Source organism: Camelus ferus, chromosome 1 (assembly GCF_009834535.1).
Source record: "Camelus ferus isolate YT-003-E chromosome 1, BCGSAC_Cfer_1.0, whole genome shotgun sequence".
NCBI lineage: Eukaryota > Metazoa > Chordata > Mammalia > Artiodactyla > Camelidae > Camelus > Camelus ferus.
In genome coordinates this window covers 111088140-111113971 of record NC_045696.1, presented here as the reverse complement: position 1 = coordinate 111113971, position 25832 = coordinate 111088140, and the positions used below count along the sequence as shown (strand labels likewise).

General features: G+C 40.7%; 1 long non-coding RNA gene across 1 annotated transcript; it reads right to left on the bottom strand.

Moving 5' to 3' along the window:
• Positions 1 to 411: 411 nt before the first annotated feature.
• Positions 412 to 23667, bottom strand: LOC116666315. Its single transcript, XR_004323098.1, has 6 exons — positions 23524 to 23667; positions 23059 to 23224; positions 12505 to 12746; positions 10490 to 10638; positions 2479 to 2730; positions 412 to 682 (listed from the first exon to the last, which is right to left on the bottom strand). It is a non-coding gene; the product is annotated as an uncharacterized LOC116666315 (long non-coding RNA).
• Between the last annotated feature and the right edge of the window lie 2165 nt (positions 23668 to 25832).

Here is a 25832-nt window from a genome sequence, read left to right as displayed (position 1 = left end):
GAGAGGTTTCTAGAATCCTACAGCATTCTTCTGGGAGAATGACCGGGTATCCAAAGGATGGAGATTGCTGTAACTCGACTGGAGTCATCCACCAGGAAAAACAAGTGGTCAGCTCCAGGGAGACTCGTCAAGATGGAACCTGGCATTTGTCATCAATTCAGCCAAGAGCTACATAGCTCAGTTCAGGGTCAAGATACAGCCAGTCTCTCTGCTTTACAGAACCATATAGGAAGAAATTATTCTGGCCAAATAAATACATTAACCGGGTATTTCTAACTATTACACATTAATTCTACACCAGCACTTACAGCCTTGTACTGTAAGCATCACTCCACCTTTTTTTTTCTCTCCCCTTCAACTAGTGGCTCACTATTTGAAGTTAAAGACCATGTTACATCTATCTCTGTGACCACATACTAAGTATATAGGAGACACTGGCATGAATTAGGCTTTTTTTTTTTTTAATGCGGTAAATAGTGAAAAATGCAACTCAAATTGGTGTAAATAAAGAAAATCTGAACAATCTACAAATAGATCTGGCTGCAGGTGAAGCTTGATCTGGTCTTCAAACGCCCGGCTTCCTTGTCTCTTCGCTCTGCCTTTCGTGGTACAGCTTCCATTCCAGCTGTGGCATCGACTGAGTGCAGCAACTCCGCAGCCTCCTACACTAACACATAGTATTCTGAAAAAGAAAGAACACCTCTCAGGAAATAGAAAAAAAAGCCCCTGTATCCAGAATCCCCAGCGATAGTCTCCTTGACTGTTTCAGTCTTTCATCCGGTCCCTGAGCCAGTCAAGTGTGAGTAGTGAAATGAGATGTGCTGTTGAGCACAGGCCAATCAGAACCCTCCTTCTGGAGTCTGGAATAATCAAATCTATCCGGGCCACATTCCCCATAATATGGAATGGGTGAATTCCAAAAGAAGTTAGGGTAACTATGGTAGACAAAAGGGGCAATGGATGTTTGGGGAAACCCCTCTCCCAAAATTCTTTATAGTACTTAACTAAGAAGTAAATTAATGTGTTTTTAAGGTAAAAATCTTTTATCCAAGTGTTAGAAACGGCGTATACTGTTTACTGAAAATGCGCCTGAGAATTTTTGAAATGATATTTATTTAAAAACAATCTAAGTCCTCATGGCCATCAGTGTACTTGATTTTTAGATACAAAAACACAATATTTTCTTTTCGAGCTTTGTGCTGGCTTGAATTCTAGATAAACATACTGGTTTCAAAAACCTTAAATACCAAACAGGAAACAGAGGAAAATATATGAATTGTGCCCCAAAATGTATGAAACAGCAAACCAAGCCAAACTTTTTACTGGTAGGTTTGGTTCTTAAAACATGTAAAAACTATTCAAGAATCTACAAGCATTTGCTTCCCAGACCCACAGCCAGAGGAAAGGTGACCAGTTTCTATAAGTCATGTGATTGAAAGAGGATATTAAATGGTCCCAGTGCTTTGACACAAGTACCTTGAAACCTGCACCTAATGGTTAAAAACCCTTTCCTAATGGACAGAGAGACATGGCTTTTACAAGGCAAGCATCTTTGGGAGAAAGATTAAAACACACTCTCCCTCCAGAAGGCACCTCCATAATCAAATACGTTTCTGAATTATTGAAAGAAACTTTGCAAGACAGAATAGTTGTCTTCTGGACCAAGCGAAAGTCATGACTGTAAAGGACTAAACGCATTGATCCTGCCACTTTGAGATATCCCCTCGCTTTCTCCTCAGGAATTTCTATTAATCCTATAAAAATCCGACTCTTATTCTTATATCCCCAGTGCCGACCTCAGAGCCTGGCTCAAACTAGGCTCTGAATAAAGGTTAATTCTAAAAAAAGGAATAAAGTTGAGGGAAGCCTTACTGAGACATTTTTATTGTGAAGGGATAAAAGGGGTGCCATCCATTTAAAGATGGGGCCTGGGTGACATCTGGGTTCCATATGACTACAGAGTTAAAAGCAAGCCACCCTCTGTTTTCAGCTCCCTACTCCATAGTTGCCCCATTCATATTGAGTCTTTTGTCACCGTTCCTGCATCTTCTGGCCACTGACAGGTGTTCTGAAAGATTACAGTGTAATCCTTTCCATTTGGACTTCACTCATGGTCTTCTAACACTCAGTTCACTGAAGCTAACACATACTTAGGTCACAAATTATACATCAGTATTCATCTACTGCTTTAAAATGGATTCTTCTCTTTCAGGGAGGAAATTTGTAATTGGGTTGAATTATTTTAATTAGATGCTTGTGTCTCATTTCTATTTATCAATTTTTCCTGAAGGTCTCAGGTGGGGATTTCACTAAATTCTGTTTTTAATTCATTCTCCTGAAGTAGATACACCTCTCAAGGGGGTGATCCATGGGACCAGAGCCCCAGGTGAAATGAAAAGAACCTCACATTCTGCAGACCACAGAAGTCTTCCTTAAGACAAGCGGAAATGACTGAGGCCCCGAGAACCGCCCTCTCACCAAAAGGCAGCACCGCTGTGCTGAGCAACATCTCCCCGCCCCCAGGAGGGAGCAGCTTCTTGATATTAACGACAAACAGTGTCATCACGCGTCTCCCGCGGGATCACTTCAAGCTCCGGCCCAGCACGCTGCCCACCGAACAGTTCTCTGAGGCAAATGGCAGGTCGAGTTTGAGGGGCCACGCAGTGGTGGTGACAGTCCCTTAGCAGCTCACTCACTTGTCAGTCCAGGTGGCTGTAGTCAGTGTTGGCTCTGATGAAACAAAGAAAGCAAATAATGCAAGCTGGCACTGATGGCGAGCGGCCATGGTCCAGCAACGTCTAGGACACATTTCTCCTCACTGTATGCCTAGCACCAGCCCATCAGACGTTCAGGAAGTAATGTGGAGGGTGTAGCATCAGCCAGCCCAGGAATCAGAGGACCTGAGTCCTACTTACAGCTACTAGTTAGCAGTGTGGCCTTGGACAGCCATTGCCTTCTCTGTCAAGTAGCTCCCTCATGGAAAACAGAGACTCGAGCAAGATCATTCTGGAGGCTCCTCCCTTAGCAGATGTCATGGAGACCCTTATCACAAGCCCTGTCTTCCTTCAAATTTATCATCTTGGCTTGATATGCCCTCAACAGCCTGACCCCAACTTATATTCATGTCCTTCCCTCCACCCACACCCAACACACAATCCATTCATGCTAAAGAAGGCGAGAGATGAGCACACTCACCCTGAGGTTCACATGACTGTTGGTCTCCCCCGTAAGTCCCTACCAGGAACGAAGCCTTTTTTTCCCTTCATTGAGTGCCCAAGCCAGCCCAGAGCTTGGCACTTTATAAGTGCTCAATAAATGCTTGTAAAATGAAAGAATTCAATGTGTTGCTTCTCCCGGGGTTATTTATTTATCAAGTGGAGATGCACAAAGCTTAAAATTGCTGATTTTCGAAACCAGTAGTTAGCAAGTACATTTCTGAAGGATAGGGGAGTCTACTGATACACCTGGTGGTTTATTTCCTAGGTGCCTATATACATGTATCCCCCAAATCCTGCCATTGTTCTCAGTCCTTTTTTCATGCATTTGCTGAGTCCTGGCGTGGCTTTCTCTCTGTCTCTCATTTTTTCCAAGCCCTGTACCATTCATGACAACTTCTCAATCTCCAGGCCCACATTTGTCTTTCCTCTTCTAAAGTCCTGTATCACTACCATTCACTTTTTATTTATTAATATTTAACATTTCCCAGGGAAAAGCACGGAGATCAAGAGATTCAAATTCTAGTCCTAAATCAGCACTGTCCAGCCCTAAAATTATGAATGTGTCTCCACTTTACTGAATCTGATGACAGGATTTGATGAATCTGGCCCTCAGATAAGCTTCAGCTTTTGTGCTTGGTGATTGATAAGTTCCATCTGGAGCAGGATGCTGTAAAGATTTCCAAGGCAGTCCTCGGGGTCAGCGAGAAAAAGTTCAGTTAGCAACTTTTGCCATTGCCAAAGCAAAAAATCACAGCCAAGCAATAGACCCAGGACTAAACTTCAGGAGTATCTGGGCACCTGCTGTCTTCCTTATGAGGTCCTAACATGATCTTTGTCTCACCCTTCTCCGAAAGGGCTCTTCTCTGACAAGGGCTGCTCAACTCTGCATCCTGCCCATAGCAGCCACTCCATTAATATATTTTGAATGAACAAATGACCTAAAGCTTGAAAAATCCTGAAGGCATCCATTTTAATTAAATCAAAACATATTGAAAGAAATCCACAGGTCTATTTTTCCAAAGCATAGTTTTTCAAGAATTTATTTTTACTTCACTCTCCTAAGACTTAAAACGTGGGTTTCCCTGGAAGGAATTCCATTTATCCGATGTGATGATGAAAAGCTTCTGTATGCTACTAGAGGGCTACAGCCACATGCTTGATGAATTCTGTATGGTTAAGCAACTGAATTTTTTTGGTATGCAGCATTTATTTTTATTTCTTTAATAACAGCTTTATTGAGATATAATTACATCCCATAAAGTTTATCTTTCTGAATGCTAGAATTCAATGGTTTTTAATACATTCACAGAGTTGTATATTTATCACCACTATCTAATTCGAACATTTTAATCACCCCGAAATAAGCCCCATATCCATTCGCAGTTATTCTCAATTTCCCCCTTGCACTAACCTATGGCAACTACTAAACCACATTCTGTCTTTATGGGTTTCTATCTTTGGACATTTCATATAAATGGAATCACACAATATGTGGTCCTTGGTGTCTGGCTTCCTTCATAGGGCATCATGTTTCCATGTTTCATCCATTGGTAGCATATGTCAGTACTTTGTTCCTTTTATGACCGAGTAATATTCTATTGTATGGATAGACCACATTTTGTTGGTCTATTCATCACTTGATGGCATTTGGGGTGTTTCTACTTTTTGGCTATTGTGAATAACACTGCCATGAACACCTTTAGGTTTTGTGTAGGAGGAATTGGGTCAAGCGGTAAATCTATAATGCACTGAAGAATGCCTGAAGCTGAGCTGTTGGGGGATAGACAGATGCCAGGCATATTTTAACTATACTATTCCCAAATGGTAAGTCCTAGCTCACCCTCCCACTCTTAAAATCAAGCAACTTAGTGACATACTTGACCAGTAGCAGGGACACTGACGAGAACGTTGGACCTGACTTGCGAGTAGAGTGAACTAGCCCAGAAGGGAAAGGCCACATCGTAACTCTGCTCCCCACACCCCTTGTGAAAATGATGCCAGTTTCCAGAAATCAGTGGGGCAGGAAATTTTAGCAAAGAAAGGAGTTATCTATGAGACGTCTTCTAAGGACTGGGTCCTGAGTCTGATAGGCACAGCACATCCCCTTCCTCCACAGACTCTGGAATTTATCATCCATGGGCTGCTTCTGAGTCTGTGTCCTTATCTGTAATAACACCTACTCTAGGGGTTGTCTTGAGGAAATGTGGAGTAACAAGTGAAGAGTGTGTGAGATGGGACCTAGCTCACAGAATATTACAAACGATCATTTCAGGTGTTAGTCCTTCCTTTCCGTATGATACAGATATATGTGGTCCAAAGCATACTAGGCTTGTAATAAGAAGATGTAGATTATGGTTTTAGTTTTGCTTTTTACTAGCCCTATGAACTTGGGCAACTCAATGGAAGCCTACATTTCTCTGTCTTTAAAACGAAGATGATCATGTCTCCTTTTCCTTCTAATTGTCTGACTTCCAAGACTCCTACTATGTAGGAAGAAGTGCTTTGTAATTGTACAAGTGTTCAATAAATGTTTTAATATGATTTTTTTTCCTCCATTCCTCCTGACAGGTGTCATGCTGGATTCATGTCCTCATCGGCAACAATGAGATCAGAGAGGAAAAGAACACACCCAGACTCCAAATATGTGCTGCCATGGGTTGCTGCACTCTATCACATGATGACACATAGACCAAACTCCTGATTTCTGAAACTCAGGCCTGAGATAAACATAATGCTGCACTGAACCTAAAATAGACTTCCCCCGCACGGGACAGTAGTAAGTTTCTCAGTTTCACAGAGATGCCACAGAATCACTGTGCATCTGGCAGAGGTCAAGGACGCCCACAGTCCATGTAGCTTTAATTATTGACCTTCTATGTTGACAAAAGCACCCAGGACTAGATACATGCCCCTACATGTGCATGTAGGGGGAAAAACTCCAAAGAAAGAAGCCTAATGTTTATGATATGTGCTATAGATTGTTGGCTTCAACAGATTCTAGCTTACCTTTCTGAGGTATGGAAATTGTCACATTAAAAATTATATTTTAAACCTGTTATAAAGTTAGAAATCCATATGTGAACTAAATTTCACTGCACAGGCACTATCCCACGTGTCTTGGAAGGGAAGGGAGAAAATCGAAGCAGTGCCCTACGTTGAGAAGATCTAGTTTTTGGCAAGCAGGGCTATGGCTATTCTGAACCACAGGGTACGTTCTAAGGTCTAGGCCTCGGCATTGTAGCGCTGACTGGTAGGTGGTGTCAGTAGGAATGTTTCTAGTGGAGAGCTTTGCTCCATCTGGCTGCACTGCTCTTCCCTGCATAGCATCCAAGCCTCGATCTCCATGAACTGCTTGTACCAAATCAAAGCTCCTTCTGATTAATAGCTATAGTGGATTCTGTTGTCAGTGACTAACAACCTCCACCAAGAGTACTCCATCATGACACTTGAATGAGGATGAAAAAGAACCATGGAATTCAGATTTCACAACATATTTGGAAAAGGTAAAAGGAGGTGTTATTGTTTTAAAATTAGTTACATGTAAGATCTCTAATGTGAAGTTGATAGAGAAATAGAATTCTTTTTTCTGTGATTGTGGTCAATTTAATATTCTATGTATGCAAAGTTTATGTAGCCACATAGTCTTTTTTTTGTAAAGTCCATTTTTATTTAATATTTCCAGACCTTTCTTCTAAATCTGTTTTCTTCAACTGAGGCACAGCAGTGTCCTGCCAAAAGTTAATAAGGATATTTCAATTCATGTTAGGAAAATTTCCCAATTTACAAATACAAATATTTTAACATCGTGATTTATAAAATTAACAGTGTTAACCGTAGGTTGCCCTTTTGGGGACTTTCTGCCAGAGTTTTTCATGTCTACGATCTTAAGGCACCATATATAAATCATAGTTTGAATCTTGGAAGAAATTTAATTGGCAAAGACACCTTATTTTAGACATGAGAGCCAGCCAAAGGTCATTCTAGCAATTAGCTCCTGCCTATTCTTGCGAAAACAAAAAAAAAAAAAGAACAAAGAAGGAAGGGAGGGAGGGAGGGAGGGAGGAAGGAAGGAAGGAAGGAAGGAAATAAATAAGAAAAACACCCTCTTGTTGTTCTAGGAGTTGGACATTTGTCCCATTTCTTCTAAATTGGAACCATATTTCATTCTTGTTTGAATTCTACAGACTGTAGCTCTTGTTTAAACCTAAATAAATCCCTTTGCTAGGGAACTGGGCTGTGCTGGAGAAAGTCAAAGATGATCTTCCTGTCTACCCAGGGGAATGCTTGTTCTCTTCTCATAGTTAATTCATTCATTCACCTGTAGTGAAGACTGCTGTATATTCACTGCAAACTGTTTCCTCTGTGTGGTTGAAAGAATAAGCCGCCCCCCCTGCCACTGAAGGTGTCCAAGATGCCTACATCCTAATTGCTAGAATCTGTGAATACATGACCTTACATAGAAAAAGAGGAAATTTCCAGATGTGATTAAGTTAAGGATCTTGAGATGGGAAGATTATCCTACATTATTGGTGTGGACCAAATGTAATAAACTCAAGGGTCTGTAGAAGATAAAAGTGGTAGGGTCAGTGTAAGAGAAGGTGATATGATGACAGGAGCCAAGGTCAGAGAGAGAGAGAGAGAAACTGAAGATGTTATACTGTTGGCTTTGATGATGAAGGAAGGTAACATGAATCAAATAATCCAGGTGGCCTCTAGAAACTGGAAAAGGCAGGAAAACAGATTTCCCTCTAGAACTTCCAGAAGGAATGCAGCCTTGCCAAAATTTTGATTTTAAGACTTTGGACCTCCAGAACTATAAGATAATAAAGTTGTGCTGTTTTAATCTACAAATTTGTGGTCATCTATTAGAGCAGCAATAGGATATTAATACATTCCTCTTGGATACACAGTTGAACTACATCTCCCAAATTCCTCTGAGGCTAAATGTGACCATGTGACTGAGTTCTGGCCAACAGAAAATGGCAGAAGTGTGATGCACCACTTCCATGTCAGGGCAACGAGATCATTTCTCGTGATCCTCCATGATCTCTTTTTGCTAAGTGTATAAAAATGATGCAGCAGAGGACTCTAAGACTCTATGACAAGCTAGAACCAGAATGTGGAAGGATGCTGCTCCTCTTAACTCCCACCTGGAAAGTATCCCACCAATGAACCATACTGAACTGATGTCTAAAGCAAGAAATAAAGTTCTGACGTGGTCAGTCAAAAACATTTTAGGTGTGTATGTTATTCAGTCCTCATCCTACTTGGCTAATGCATTTTTCAAGCAATAAATATCTATTAAGCGTCTATACCTAGGCTCTAGTAAAATGGTGAAAAAGAGATAAACACAATTTCTGCCCTCATCAAGTGTATCATGTTCTTTGACATCTTTCTGCTTATTTAGTGAAAACATCCTAATTGCTCTTATAAACACTGAATTGTTGTAAAGCCTATCCCCTATGTGGTAGTGGCGGTGCGTGAAGAAAAATGTAAAATGATGTTAGTGACTAATCATATATTAGTGACCCACCTGTAGAATAATAATAACTCCTAGTAATCAGGCTATGCTGACTTTATGACAAATAACCTGAAAATCTCAGTGCTCAAAGGCAGTAAGTTTTTTTTTTTTTTCCTTCTCACTCCGGGAAAGTCCACCATGTGGTGACGGCTCTGTTGGGTAACTAGCATGCGAGAGTTGGCGCAGGGACACATGTGCTTCCATAGCGAAGCCCCAAGGTTCCTTGAATCCGTACCAGTCAAAGATGGAGAGAAGGAAGCAAGAGGAGGGTACACAGGTATGCCTAACCACCTGGGATCCAAGGCACAGCACACCTTTTTCACCCACATACCATTGGCCAGAACTGGCCATTTCATCCTCTCTAGATGCAGGGGAGCTGGGAAATGTAGTTCCTGATGGATAATTATCTTCTATCCATTACTGTGGAGAACTTATATGACCTACATAGCAAATCAAAGAAACAGACAAAAAAATGAAACAGAAAAGAGACCAGCACGTAAATTTCCTGTCACAAGAGAAGATGGCACCTCACTTACAGAAAGGAGCATTTATGGGTTGAGGGAGGGGGGATGGACTGTGAAATGCAAGAGCCCCAATATTTTGTCTGCAGTGGTAATGATGTCTCTTCCTCCCCCTTCGGTACCGCAGAGAACTTGGCGCCACCCTCACAACAGGATTGTTCAATGTTGGGGAAGCATTGTCCATAACATAACCTCCCACCACAGCCTTTACAATGTCTGTATTCTCCCCTGGAAGTTAAAACTCGAGAAAGTTTTAATGCTGCAAAAGAAAACTCTATCCAGGTGTGAGTAACTCCTTAGCCTTCTGCTATCTACTCACACTTCCTCACAGCCGTGTTAGAGGGCCATGTGCTTCCCAAGAGTTATCTCCTCTCCTACTGCCCAGGAGGAGAAGCCAAAAGAATCCCAAGTTTTGCTTTTGGGTAATTACACTGGGTGATTACTTTGGAGAGACGCAAAAATTTGATGCAGTTGTGTGATGCTCTGTGTTGAGCTGCACAGAAGAGGAGGCTTTTTCTTCCCCAGAATCACTCTCCCGGGGAAGCCTTTATCTGCACTTCCAGGCAGAAATCACTGGAGCTGTTGCTTGTATCTGATTGCATTGGGCCTCTCTGTGTCCTCCTGGGTCCCACGCTCCCTAGGTAGGACCAGGGTGGTAAGGAGCAATTTTGTATCCAGGCTCAGGATATACAGTGGATCCTGGTACATAAATATAGCAGTATTTCCCATTTTTCCTGCTTCAGCAGCTGTCTATATTGACTATATATGGTCAGTGTAGTGAGAAAAGGAGGAAAAGAATATCTAGTTTTAAAGCTAATAAAGAGAAGGGGATGGGGCAGGCAAGTAAAGGAAGAGAGCTGGTCCTCTTTAGAAAAGCATACTGCTCTGCCCAAGGCAAAGGGAGCAAATGTTCTCTGCATGGTCTATTGAAGGGGCGTCCTCTGTGGTAAAGAAAGTACAATAAGTTTTACTTTTTCTGGAGGTGTTCAAAACCCAAACCAAAGGACTTTGGAGTACTACCTTGGACTTGGGGAAGAGAGGAAATTGGACAGGAGTCTATTCTGAATGCTGACAGTCCTTCAGGGCCCCTGATGAAGGAGGCAGTGTGCATTAGAATTCTCCAGGTAGAAAGGGTGTATGTGTGTGTGTGTGTGTGTGTGTGTGTGTGTGTATACATGTGTGTGTGCTGGGAGAGTGAGAGAGTGAGAGATGTTAAAGAATTGGCTTACTTGCAGAAGCTGGCAAGTCCGAAGCCTGCAGGATAGAGCAGCAGGCTAGAGAACCATGGATGAGTTGATGCAGCAATTCAAATCTGAAGACAGAATTCCCTCTTCTCAGGAGACATCAGTCTTTTTTCAACTGGTCAGGTGAGGCCCATCTGTTACCCAAAATGAGAAGGGAAAATACTCTAGTTCTTGTCATACCTGAAATATAATTCAGATGGGAGACAAAGCATTGTGTAGTGAAAGATTTTAAAGAATTTTTTCACAAAGGGAAAGTGCACATCCAAGAATGGGTGGTGGGCTGATCCAAGGGTGGATAGCAGTGGTCTTTGCCCTTCTCGTAAACCTCGCTCAGAGATGGGCTTTTGAGTGATTGATGGCTCTTGTCCCTGGAATGCTGAGTCATGTTTGTCCCCTTTTGCACATGTCCTCACCCATGATGCACACAGAAGAACCCATGGGGGGTTGCTAAACCACAATGCTAATTATATTGCAGTGAGCATTGGGTCATGTCTGGTTAAGGCCTTGTGGCCACCACACAGTTGCAACTGTTGGGTTCTAACAGATTTTTTTCATTTAGAGTAAATAAAGCCCCTTTATGCTGAAGGGACCATCCTCTGGACCATCTTCTGGACCATCCTCCCTCTTCTCCATCTTATCTGCCCGGTGCCCCCACTTATCTGACTACCTAACACATCCACATTATGGAGGGTCACTGCTTTACTCAAAGTCTACTGATTTAAAAATTGTTCATCTCACTGAAAACTGCGTTCATGGAAAGCCTTGTGTTTGAGTAAATATCTGGGTCTCCTGGCCCAGTCAAGTTGACCCAAAATTAATCATTTCAAAGTGCTTCTGTGAGATTCATCCACAAGATTTACTGGTTCCTGGGGCTCTGTCCCAGCCACTCTGCTCTTCTCTGCATAGTGCAGGGGTCTGGAGTCTTGGACCTGACTCTGCCGCCTTAACAGGACAGCTCAGATTTTGTAGGGTTTAATGCTTATGTAAGTTGAGTGGCTCCCTTTAAGAAAAAAAATTATATAAAACAATATCTTTTTTTTTTTAAATCTCAGACATTGCCAGTAGGCAAGGGAAAGCCAAGGGGGAGGTAAAAACACTTTGGAAATTAGCTAGGCAGTTTCTCAAAAAGGTTGCCATTCATCTACCTATGACAAAGCAATTCCAAAGAAAATAAAAACTTATATCAACAAAGAAACTGAACAAGGGTTTTATAGCAGCTTTTTTCATAATAGACCCAAACTGGAAACAACCCAAATGTCCACTGAGTTGAATAGATTAAAAACAATGGTATATTCACATAATGAATGCTACCTAGCAATGGAAACAAATGGATTACTGATACACACAAAAACATGTTTCAATCTTAACAATATGCTGAGTTCAAGATGTCTTGAAAAAGAGTGAACAGGGCATTATTTCATTCATATGGCCTCGTACAACAGGGATAAAGCTAATCTATAGTGAGGGCAGATCAGTGATTGCCTGCAGCTAAGGTGGAAGGTAATTGATCTCAAAGGGGCACAAGGAAACTTTCCGGGATATTAGAAATATCCTAAATTTTGACTGGGAAGGTGGTTACCTTTGTCAGAATTTGTCAAACTGATTTAATTATACAGTTAAAATTGATGTATTTTATTTTATGTAAATTATTCCTGAATAAAGGTAACTTAAACAAAATTACAAAACAAAGTATAAAAGTGAATGTTTATTGAGAATTAGCTTGAAAATCTCAGCAAATTTTTAAAATTTAAGCTGGACAGTAGAAATATCTCCAAATCCAGAAAAATAAATAATTGCTATCAATATATCTGACATAACTTTATAACACTTTTTTTCTCATATTTTTGACTATATATTTTTATTTGACTTTTCATGTGATAAAGTATTGCAATCCATCTCTCGGGAAACTAGGAATTGATTTCAATATTTCCCATGGCATGAATGCATAAAATTTGATTTTCAACTGTTGATAATTTAGAAGAGTTTCTGCTTCTCAGTACCTTTTTGGTGATGACACATCTGTAAGTTCTCACGCAGATTTTTGCTAAGGAGGTTCCTCTTGCCCAGGAGCAGTCTTGGGTGTCTCCAGACATATGATGTCCCTTGGCTTGGCCCCTGAGGATCACTCAGCAACTGTCTCAGCTCAGCCAGGTGGTCACTGGGCTGCCCTTGAGCTCCTTCCTCAACTTCTCATGCTTGATCCTGGAGGTGAGTGCTCCTAAAACCTGAGTGACAGTGGCCCCTAATGGAAAAGCATTTCCTTTAGATCCTTATCTTGGGAGTAAAGTTGGAACCCAGAGCTTGATGCCTAATGCAAGATTTTAGTGTGTCTGAGGTAATATACAGGTCATGCTGGCAGCCCCAGGACCACTTCCAGGGCACAGAAGTAACCCCCAGACTGGGACATTGTTCTCCGCCCCTTGTAATTGGATGGAACTACTGCTTCCTGCCTGCATCCTCAGGAGAAGCATGCTAAGCCTTGGAATGGACCTTGCAAGACAAGAGCCCCAAAGCTTAAGCATCATTAGCATTCACCTATAGCTTTGTTACGTTGTTGACGTCAACTTCAGCTTCTCCATTTGGAAAATGGGGATGAGGAGGAGGAGGAGGAGGAGGAGGAGGATGATACATGACTCAAAGGATTGCTGAGAATTAAATATATGCAAATTAGTTAACAGGATGCCTGGTCCACAGTAAATACTGCATGTTTGTGCTTGGATGACCACACCCACACTCATTCCAAATCCATCATCTCCAGCTGATCTCTAACCTGAGGCTCCAAGCCAGGTATTTAACATATCTGCAAGGTGAACGGCTCCACGTGCAAGTCCAACAGGCATTTTAAAGTCAGCACACTTTCTCATCCCTCTAGTACTTTCCTTTCTCTGTTGTTTCCGCTTTGTTGATTAACAACACAATTCTCAAGTCATTCAAGACAGACAGCTGGGGTAAATCAGTGCTGTCCATTAGATATATAACATAAGCTACAAGTGTGGGCCACATATATAAGGTTTAAAGTTTCTAGTAGCCCCATTAAAATGGTAACAAGAATCAAGTGAAATTAATTTTGATAGTATGTTTTACATAACCATATATACCCCCCAAATGATCATTTCAACGTATAATCTATGTGTAAAATTATTAATGAAATAGTTCATATTAGATTTTCATGCTTGGTCTTCAAAATTTGGTGTGTATTTTATACTTAGGGTACATCTCAAATTATATTAGCCCTGTCTAAAGCGTCCATTAACCATATATGGCTGGTGGCTACTTGTGTTGGACACCACAGCTCTAGACTCTCCCCAAGTTGGCTTTCTGTCCAACATATCCTATTGATCATCCACTTTTACTGATGCTACTCCTTGTTGCCTACATGTTCTCTTATCTGATTCTTTCACTTGTCATAGATGAGGCTTTGTCCCCTTGAACTGATGTCTCAGTCCTTGAATCAATTTCCTTTTCTTTAAACTACTTCCCTTCCAGCCTTCTCCCTCTCTCTCTCTCTCTCTCTCTCTCTCCTTTGCCAGTGGACCCCTCCCCTCACTGCATAGAACACATTTAAGATAAAATGCTAAGCTTTTGGCTCATTACACAGAGTCCACCATATATGCCTTGAGACATCCCCACAGTTATATCTCCTTCTTCAATCTGATGCACTCTTCCTTCTCACATCAAGGAACATTTGAAATTTTCTCTACAAATTTTTTTTTTATATTCAATATCTTTTTTTTAAATTGACTTATAGTCAGTTTACAATGTTGTGTCAATTTCCAGTGTAGAGCACAATTATTGATCAAAACACAATTTCTTGTCCTCAATGGATGTTCTGTCAACATGTACATGCACAGGCAGTCCCCTCTTCCTGACATTACTGTCCTTTCCAAGACAGGGCTCTAGCTCTTTTCCTTCAGAGCTTAACTTCCACCACATTTCCCTCTGGCAGAATTATCCCCCCTACCCCATTTGTCAGGATGCCTGGGTCTGTATCCCTACATGTCTCTCTTAATAGAACCATTAAGATATCCATTATACCCTACTGTGATTGCTGATCTTCTCATCTGTCTCCTAGACTTCACTGTGCTGAGAGTAAAGACAGTATCTTATTTAAATTCTGTACTTAAATTTCTGCCCCAGCAGTTGCCATGGGGCCTGGGATGTTGCAGGTTCTCAGTGCTTTTTGAGCTCCCATGTGAGCTCCCAGAAAAGGCAAACTTGAGTTCCATTTAGTTTGTTTTTCATCAATAAAAACCAATGTTCATATTTTAAAGGCTGAAATGTCATTTCCTCCCACTGTTTAGCAAAAAGGACATTTCCCAGAGCCATTTGAGGTTACCAAAAAACCATATAAGAGCTTTTTAAATGTTTTCCAAAACCATACTCTACACAAAAGACATCTCAAAAGAAGATAAATAAGCATTTACATAAGAAAATCTGACAATTGTATATTTATGTGGGCGTATTCAGGGTTCCTAAGGATTCCAGCCAAAAAAAATACTAGTTTGTCTTCTTGGCTATATCTTATTATTTTAATAAAAGTTTCACATTTAAATCAATTTTTTAGCGTGTTGCATGAACAGCAAAGTGAGTGGATGTGCTCCCCTTTTAGCTAACTGATTTATACAAAATCTTATTCACTGGAAAAAAATATACAAGCGTATTTTTTACATTAGGAAAAGATTTACCTACTATGTCTCTCCATTTAGAACTCACTACATGTTTAATGTGATTTGTTTTATTTAAAATGCATGCATGAAAAACTTTCAGAAGTAATAACACTTCAAATTATTTTGATTTTTACAAAAAAACACTTTTTGAAAATGTTTTGCCAACTAGTATCTCATTTTATTTTTACATAGTTCTCCAAAGTTGATAAGGCAATGATGATTATCTCAATTATAATGAATAATAACAACAATAAGAAGAAATAACATTAGCAAATAATGATGGTAATGGTGACTAATGCTCACTGACCATTCGCCAAATGCTGGATAGTGTTTTTAATCTTTTCTTTAATCCTCCCAATAACTATATGAGGTAGGTTATTATTCATGTCTCCATTTAACAGGTGAGTATTGAGTCTGCTGTACTAAATTGTTTTTAGTTTCTCACATTGGCTGTAGTGAGTTGAATAGAGTCCCCAGAACAGTATATCCAAGTTCTAACCCTTGGTTCTGAATATGATCTTATTTGGAACTAGGGCCTTTGGAGATACAAGTAGGTTAAGGATCCCAGGATGAAATAGTCTTGGATTTAGCATGATTCCAAGACCCAATGACTGGTGTCCTTATGAGAGAAGGAAGCTTTGAGACACAGAAACATGGAGAAGAAGCACATATGGAGATGGAGGAGGAGTTTGGAGGTAAACTGTCACAAGCCAAGGATGTCTAAGAGCCACCAGAAGCTAGAATTTGTAGGGAAGAATTCTCTAGAGACTTTGAGGAAGCATGGCCCTACTGACACTCTAATGTTGGACTTCTGGGCTTCAAAAAACGAGATAATCAATTTCTGATATTTTAAGCCACCCAGTTGTGGTAATTTGGTATTACAGCCCTAGGAAATTAGTATATTGACTATGCTCCCTTTTGCTGTAGATTTTTATATGCACTCTTCACTCAAACTCTCCCCCTAGAATGCAGGGAGGAACAAAGAAAGTTCCTGTATCAGTAGGCTCTTGCTATAATAATGCTGCATAACAAACAATTCCCAAAATCTCAGTGACATTCAAAGATAAGCTTCTATTTTTCATATGTCTGCAAGTTGCCGAGGACAGCTTTACTGATCTTGCGTAAGCTCATTCTTGCATCTACAAGTTGACTATGGGTCAGCTGTTGTATATATGATTGGCTGGGCAGCTCTACTTCAAGCTGTGTGTTCAGAGGGGCTGGCTCTTCATGTTGGATTGGGCTCAGGTCATCTCCGTATACCACTTATTTTTCTTAGACCATCACACTAGAGGCGTGGATTCTTCTTATAGTAACGGCAGGGAAGTCAGAAAATGCAAGTGATATTTTATGATACCTCCCTAGACCTCAGCCCTGAACTATCACATTTTCATTTCTGCCCACACTCTGTTGGTCAAAATCAAATAGAATTAAAGAGGAAAGAACATTAACTCTATCCATAGAGGTGGGAGTAAGAGAAGTGGGTTTATTTTTAATGATAATTTAACCTACTAAAGATCCTTTTCTTCTCTGTCTCACTCTCTGTCCCCATGCCAACCATCTTCTACTTCTGTTTCTAGAAGCAATCTACATACTGCCCCTTCCTGGAAGACTTCCTTGCAATCCAAACCCGACTTAGGTATTTCTCCCACCCAATACTCTCCCCTTTCTATTATTATGACACTGGATATAATTCATATTTAATTATTTTCAGTCATGATTTCTTCAAATACCTTTTGATCTCTTTCTCTTTCTTCTCCTTCTGGGGCCCCTATTATGTGTAGACTGCCATGCCTTATATTATCCCATATATTGCTTCCATTAGATTTCACTGGCTTTTCTATCTGTTGTTTTGATTGGGTGATTTCTGTTATCCTGTCCTCTGGGTCACTTATTTGTTCCTCTGCATTATCTAGTCTGCTTTTGACTGCCTTTAGCTCAGCTTTTATCTCAGCCATTGAGTTTTCTGTTTTTAATTGGCTCCTCTTCATTGTTTCTATTTCCTTGTTATAGTTTTCTGCATTATGATTCATAATCTCTCTTATTTCCTTCAGTGCTTTTATCATTTCCCTTTTGAAGACATGATCTAGTAGAGTGTCGAGGTCTATGTCATTAATCATTCTTTCAGTGTACTTCCCTTGTTCTTTTGATTGAGAGTGGTTTCTCTGCTTCTTCATTTCATTTGTATTTCTCTGACTCTGGATTTAGGAGTACCAGTTATCTACTGTGATGCTGAAGGGCTGTTGTTTGCTTGGTGTTTGTTTGTTTTTAAAGTGATAATGTTCCTGTGTAGACTGTGAGCATCTAATAATTTTTGTCACAAGGGCTGTTTTTAGTGTGGATGGTGATCACGTCTTTTTCCATGTGTGTTGGCTGTTATCCTGTTGATCGGGTGTGTTGTTGGTATGGTGATTAGAGCCTGCTCTGGTTGCTAAGTGGGTCTTCTTTTTTGTTCTATGGTTTTCACAGCCCTGACAGGGGCCGGACTGCTCCTCTGTTCTTAGAATAGAAGCTTCCAGACCCACTTCTGAGCTGTGGTGTGTGATAGGCATGGTTGGAGTCCTTCAGCAGGAAGAAGAGATGCTGAGTATTCCTCCTTGCAGGACATGTCCACCAGGAAGTGCCCTCTGTGGTGTTGTTTGCTCTCTGTGATGTGGGCTTACACAGTTCTCTTTGTTAATGCTGCCCTTGTCCCCACCTCAGCTGCAGGAATGTCAGCCACCCACTCTGGTTTCCCCTAGATTCTGTGCCCACACAGCCACCAGTGCAGATTTGCTGACCTCAGTCACTAGGACCTGCCATAGCAAGCATGCAGTCATGCACCTGCACCCACAGCGCACTACTGGGTCAGCGCGGACTCAAGCCCTGTGCCTGCATCCGGCACATAGCCCTGCTGTAAACACTAAACTCACTCCCACCGTGCGCCAGAACTCTACTAGTTGCTCATTCGTCTTAGAAGGGTGGGTCCACAAAGGCACCAGTGGAACAAATCTGCCCCCTCCGCCTGGGGCTGTGAGGTTGTGGGGCCCCTGGGTATGCATTCAGTTTCAGTCCCACCTCCGCCTGGGAGCCATGCACCAGCAATTGTTATAGTTATCACTCAGCCCTGTCTCACTTTTCATGAGAATGTGCCAACAACAGTGCTGAGAAAACCCTCTAGGCTAGCAAAAACAGTGGCTATGGCCCAGCTGCACTGCAGCCCTCCCCAACATGTGCACCAGCAGTGGTGCTTTTTTATGGGGGGCCCAGGCTGTTCTGTTCTGCACACACTCCTTGCCACAGCCCGCACCACACTCCAGCCCCCTGTGGCTGCTTCTGTGTAGTTGGCCCCAACCCTCTTCCCTGCTCTTCACCGAGTTCCGGCGGCCAGCCCCAGCCTGCGCCCACAAGCTCACATCCTGCATTGAGGGTCACAGAGACCCTGTGTGACTGTCTCTCTCAGTTCTCTCTGCCAGGTGGTTGCTATTTTTTCCCTCTGAGCCTCAGAAGCTCCCTTTCTGTCCCCACTGATCTCCCTGCTGGAAAGGGGAGCTGTTGGGGAAGCTGGACAGCTGCATGTAAATCAATGAAGTTAGAGCACTCCCTCACACCATAGACAAAAATAAACTCAAAATGGCTTAGAGACTTAAAATAAGACAAGACACTATAAACCTTTCAGAAGAAAACAGGCAAAACATTATCTCACATACATCTCAGCAATGTTCTCCTAGGGCAGTCTACCCAAGCAGTAGAAATAAAAGCAAAAATAACCAAATGGGGCCTAATTAAACTTACAAGCTTTTGCACAGCAAAGGAAACCTTAAGTAAAACAAAAAGACAACCTACGGAATTGGAGAAAGTATTTGCAAAAGATGAAACTGACACGGGCTTAATTTCCAGAATATATAAATAGCTCATTAAACTTAATAACAAAACAAACAAAAAAACAACCAATCCAAAAATGGGCAGAAAAACCTAAACAAGCAATTCTCCAATGAGGACATACAAAAGGCCAATAGGCACATGAAAAAATACTCAGTATCACCAATTATCAGAGCAATGCAAATCAAAACTCCAATGAGGTATCACCTCACACCAGTCAGAATGGCCATCATTCAAAAGTCCACAAACAATAAATGTTGGAGAGGGTGTGGAGAAAAGGGAACCCTCCTACGCTATTGGTGAGAATGTAGTTGGGGACAGCCCTTATGGAAAACAGGGCTATGGACATTCCTCAAAAAACTAAAAATAGACTTACCATGTGATCCAACAATCCACTCCTGGGCATATATCCAGAGGGAACCTAAATTCAAAAAGACACCTGCACTACAATTTCATATTGACAAACCAACTTCAGAATTGTGAACAAAGCTTTCAAAACAAAACTGAGAAAGGAATGACAGATTGCCAACCTCCGACTAACATCCCAGCCGGGTTCATGAACAATGCATATGAAATTTATAGTTTCAAATACTTACTTGATGTGGGAAATTATACTAAAGGAGATCTCAACCTAAAACAGCCAAACTGGGGTTCTTTTGATATTCCAAAACTAGTTTTTTGTGTGTACACAGCTAGATAAAGCCAGCTGTGAGATCAAACAGACCGAATGGAATGCTTATTTTGATCAGTATTTAGAAGTTTCTAAAAGAGGTAATGATATAGTAACTTCTTTGCAGGAAACCAACAAAACATGGCTTAAAATGAAATCAAAATTTAAAAAGGCCACCAGTGTAAGCCCTGTATCTCCCTCTTCTCCTCCTTTATATTCTCTTTCATCTGAACTGCCTAACCCAGACGCTGTCTCTTTCTCTCTTCCCTCCCTGCACCTCTTGCTGCTTCCCTTCCTCCAGTAAAAGAGGACATAAAATCAGAAGTAATCATAGCTTCCTTTAGAGAGAAACCTATTACAGGAAGAAGCCAACCACCCTTGGTGCATGTACATCCTAAACCTGAGCAGAACTTAGAGCTTTAGCTAAGGAATTTCTCCATCCTAGCCAAGACCCACTGGGATTTGCTAAGGAATTCTGGTTATCTATCTGAACCTATGAGCCCAGGTTTTCAAATCTATATCAGTTAGTACAACTGTTAGTTTCTGAAAATAAGGCAAATGAATGGATAGAGAAGGCAGGATTGAAAAGCCCTTAATGGATTTTGACTTACATAGTTCACAGGCTCAGGTTGAATGCAAGGAATTAGCTCACAAATTATTCAGATTTACCCTAGAGCTTTTTCCAAACAAAAACATAGACGGGTCAAAGATTCAGTACAGTAAATAAAGACCAGATGAATCAATTCTGGAGTATGATGAAGGGGTCAAGAAAACTTTCAAACAATATTCTGGCATGACATGTGAATCATTATCTCACCACCAAAATGGTCTCTTGCTTAACTCTGCCTTTTTAGAAGGTACAGACCAGGAATCTGCTACTCTAGTTAACAGACATGATTTAGATTGGTCTACGTTACGTACAAATGCCCCTATCTCACTGGCTGACCAACTTCCCAAAATCATTAAAAGAAAGGAGAGAAATGCATCTATAAAAACTATGAACCTTCACTTGTGCCAATTAAGTAATTAAGGTCAATGATGAACTAACCTGTGTTCAATCCACGACTGACAAAGGAAACTAGACTTTGTTTTTACTGTAAAAACCAACTAACCAAATAAAAAAACAAAAACCAAACAAAAAAAACAAAAACCAAACAGATCATTGGAAAAGGGACTGTAGAAAAATGAAGACAGATTTTGAGGACAAACTGGATTTCAGATCAGAATACCAAGCTAAACAAGAATAGGGCCACCATGTTAAATTAAATTATACTAAAGATAATGAGCCTAATAACACTAGAAAATATGTCTTATGAAAGATGCCAATACCTCATTTCCCTTAAAGATGGTGATTGATATGGAACATATTGGGTCAGGTGACCAGAAATATACTGGGTTGCACCTAATGGAACTCAATGATTTTGAGGCACCAATCTATGGCCCTGGCTTCCACCAGGGTGAACAGAAAGACGTACTTGAGGATTCTCCTGGACTCAAGGCCGCTTGAGTGCCATTTTAGATACGACTCCAGCAAATTTGCCGTTAATATGAGCCCAATGGACCAAGGGATCTGCATTCCATCAGTATGACTATTTAGCAGATATTTTTGTACCTTCAGTAGAATTGGAAGATGTAATTGCTCACATCAAAGCCTTAACAGAATTCACCCAAAAGAGTGTAAGTGATGGTAACCAGGCTGTTAGCCTACTGAATTCTGATGTCTCTGTGATGAAGAAAGATGTGTTGCAAAATTACAAAGACTTTGATAGCTTTAGAGCATCTCAAGGAAGCACCTGTGCCAAAATTCATACTGACTGCTGTATTTCCATACCAGAAAAACCTTTCAATATTACACTTTTAATGACACATGAAAAATCAGATTTCTGCCTTAAGTGATTCACTTCCCAGTCTTTGTGATCTTTTAGGAAGTTGAGTTGGTTCCAGAAGTTCATGGTTTAAGCCCCTACATTATTAGCTGTATTGCTTATATGCTGTATTATATCCTTGCATTACCCAATGCTTAACTAGACCTCTAACAAAATTAATGATGGCTTAATGTCTTGAATATATATATATATATATATATATAGATCTACATAGAATAATTGTCATAGTGCAACTCCAGATATGGGAAGAAGCAACAAGAAAACATTTCCTGGATCATAATAGACTATTAAAACAGGCAACCCAGAGAATTTTAGATTATCAACAGAACCTGGTCCAAAAAGCAACATGTTGCGTGGCCTATCAACTTGATCTAGGAGTAAAGCTTCTTAGTGTTCTGGGACAAAATTGGTCACGAAATGCCTCCCAAACCTGGGTCCAAGTTCTGACCAAGAGGAGGTGCTGTGGACAGAACAATGTTGCCTGCCATTTCAGTAAGCAAAGGATGTTGTGGCCATCAAGCCATTAGCCACTGCAGCTCCCGACAGTGCACCCTGGGGAGAGCTCAGGATGGAGAAAAACAGGCTACTGGTCCTGGATAGTGAAGATACATATTAAAGGAATTATTTCAAAAAACTCAGACTCATTTTTTTTCGGTTGGCATACACCATAACCCAGCAGGATAATGGTTTGAAGAATTTGGTCTGGAGCACAGAAGAGAGCCCTTGCCATTTGATTTATGAAGAAAGGTGTGAATTATTCCCACTATTCTGCCTTCCCTACTTGACTTACTTTATTTGATTATAAGTCTTCATCTTTCAGCTATTTCCATGGCACCCTTAGTTTACCAACGTTTGTCATCAGATTTGACTCCCTGCCTCCTAAACTAATGTTAATTCAAAAATCTCACATCACCTAGTCATTTCACTGAAATGTGTGAATATTTACTGCCAGCATTTAATTGCCCAAGACATTAAAATAGCTATCAAAATGCCAAGCCTGGCAGACACAGTCTATTGTCTGCAAATGACATTTTCACCAGTTTCTTTAAAGGGCTCAGCAGGTATCATCCCCTGGGCAAGAGCTGGCCTATTGTTTTGGAAAATAGCAAATTCTCTCAAGATGGAAACACATTCTGCTGGCTATCAATGCCTCTCTTTGAAAAAATAATTACAATACTTTACTTTTAGATAGTTCTTCATACCTTACAAACCGATGGAAGTATGTCATTGCATTCTATCATCACATCTCTTTAAAGTCACTCTTATTCCCATTTTATGTAAAAGGAACTCGTGATTGTTTCAATTATTAGTCAAGTATTTAAATCATCCTTGTATATTTTCTCACTTCTATCAATGCTAGGGTTGGTCATGTGACTTGCTCTGGTCAATGGAATGTCTAGTGTCTATGAGGCAAACAAAGGCATGGATCAAGTTTGTGACGTTGGGCATGCCTTCCTCTGCCTCTTCCGTTACCTTGTGAAGAGGTTCCTCCCAAGATAGCTTCTGTGCCTTCTACCTGGGCCCCAGAATTGACCCATATAGAGGAATTCTGAGTTTAATCCACAGTGAGGAGGCAAGCCCAGATCACAAGTTGAAGGAAAGCCACTCCAAATCGGCCAACCGACAGTGGACGTTTAGACTGTAAACACAAGAATAAATACCCCTTATTGGAACTGAGTTTTGTTTAAAAGTATTATTGTAGATATAGAACCCAAAATTTGGAGAGGTGTGAATGAAAAACATCGCCTGCCGTATCAGTAAACAGAGGACGCTGTGGCCATCAAGTCATCTGCCGCTACTGCCACCATTTACATGGCTAGTAAATGTTTAAGAAGAGATTCACACCCAGATCTGTTATACTCTGAATAGATACTCTGCTTTCCCTACTGTACAGCTCCATCGGGCATATGTAACAGAAAACATTCTTTATGTACTTACTCTTTCACTGTCTTTAGAGGCACTCCTCCATAGCCCCGTGTCCAGTGGAATGGTTTTACGGAGGCAGAGCAAAGAAATATATTTTCCTCTTCTGGTTCTGTATGTCAGAGCAGATCCCAGATGAAGCGGGGAGCCCTTTCCTTATGTTTTGTTAATAGCAGACTTGAAACTGAAACTCCGGAAGTCTAGAGACTAAGGAAGGAATATATCATTGTGATCAAGAGCATAAACTTTAGAATCAAGCACTTCGGCTTCAATCCTGGATCATATATATATGGATATATACATATGGATTTTGGATACATTATTTAATTTTCCTAAACTTTAGCTTCCTAATGTATGAAATGCGTACAGTAATACAGACCTTACAGGATCGTTGTGAAGACAAATGGGCTCATACAAAAATAAGGCCTGATGTTTCTTAGTATTAAGAGTAAGGGTTCCATACTTACGCTGTCTAGGTTTATATGTGTGATCTTTTATTTAATGTGTGAACTTAAGTAAATTCATAAACTTTCTGTTCACTAGATTTCTTTCATGTAAAATGGGGACAAGATTGTACTCGCAGGATGATTTCATAGATTAAATATGATAATAAAAGATCTGACATACAATGTGTGCTCAATACAGATTAGTTATTCTTTTTTTCTTCCTTACTAAGTACAAACTAAATAGTAGTCTTGTAAAAAAATTTCATTGTGATTTACTATCCTACAACACTACTGGAGATTGGAAAATTCTGGTATATTCTAAACCCTTTGAAGGGAGACACTTTTGAATATAAATCCAGCGCTGAACATGAGAAGAAAATTTCCAAAGGTCAAGTTTATAAAAGCTTAGACTTTTAAAGCTGGAACTTTGATCAAATGTTATGTGACCATTCTTATTTTATCGAATATTACAATGAAGCAAATGACCCCATAGATCAAGTTCTATTCTCCCAATTACCAGGGAAAAAAGAAATGCACATGGAATAAGATAATAGTGAGTTTGGGTACAGGTGAAATGTGAAAATGAAGCCCTGCTTTAAGAAATTCAGTTTCCAAGTTCCTAACACATTGTGTTGACAAAACAAGACAAACCTACGAGCTACATTCAGCTGTGAATTGCCAGCTGAAGTCCCTCTTCTGGTGGCAGGGGAAGGAATTTGTTTCATACTGTCTACTGATAGAGGAAGGTAGTGAGACTCGTCTGTGTCCATTGATGAACTGAAGATGTCAAATAACCTTCTGAATCTATTTTCATGGGCTGATTTCTACTTGGAAGAGACTATTCTGAAGAAGACTGTGTACAGGTACCAGGGGGCACATCCTGGAAAGGAGAGGTGATCTTGCTGTCCATTCCCCTGTGCAGAAGCCCATGCACAGTTGGGCAGGTTGTGCACTGCACAACCCAGGGGGTTCCATTCACATCATCATCTGTGAGAATGGCACCACTTAGGACTGAGCATTAAATCACATGTATGTGTAGTGACCCTGGAGGGATTATATATATATGTGCAAGCGTGTGTGTGTGTGTGTATGTGTGTGTGCTTATGTGAGCCTCGTGTAAGGGTGGCTGTTTTCTGAAAAGCTCTGTCTAACAATGTGTAACAGAAAAGAATAAGCACGTCTTCCCCTGCTCAGGAGAACAGACAGCAGGTGATTCTAACAGGAGGCAGTGTCATCCCCTCGGGAGAGCACAGCAGATGAGGAACAAAGTGTGTCATCTGTAAAACTGTATTCCAAAATGATTTGACTATGTGATTATTTTTCATCTATTCAAGCACCTTTGATGGAACATACGGTATTATTTTTATCCACATATTAAAGATAGCCTAAGCTTTGTCATATCATGTCAGCCATGTCATTCCAAGTGCTCCTGAGTCTGGTGTACATGGCAGATTCCAGAAGATGCCTGAGGGTGCAGACTCCTTCCAGAGTGCGTGGCTCTCCCCAGAGGGCTCTGAGAAATCTGTGTTTCTCAGGGCCTGAGCAGAAGGGGCAAAGAGCTGGGGAATTTGAATTTGAACATTCCTGTTACTTTCCTCTTCTGTGCCCACAGGCTGGAAAGTTCTGGGGGAACAAGGAGATGAAGCCCAGAGTTTGAATAAATGCCAGTGAATGTTATAAGTTTTTATATAAGCTAGTTCTTAATTTTAAGAATAATTTAGATATTTCCACCTTGTAATGTGGCCCGTGTTTTGGTGGCATGTCAAGTCCCATACTGATAGATCTGTATATCTATATTTATATTTTATAAGGTGAATACTTTCAAGCTGAATACTGTTACCTGCATATTAAAGGTGAGAAAACAGAAACTAAGAAAGG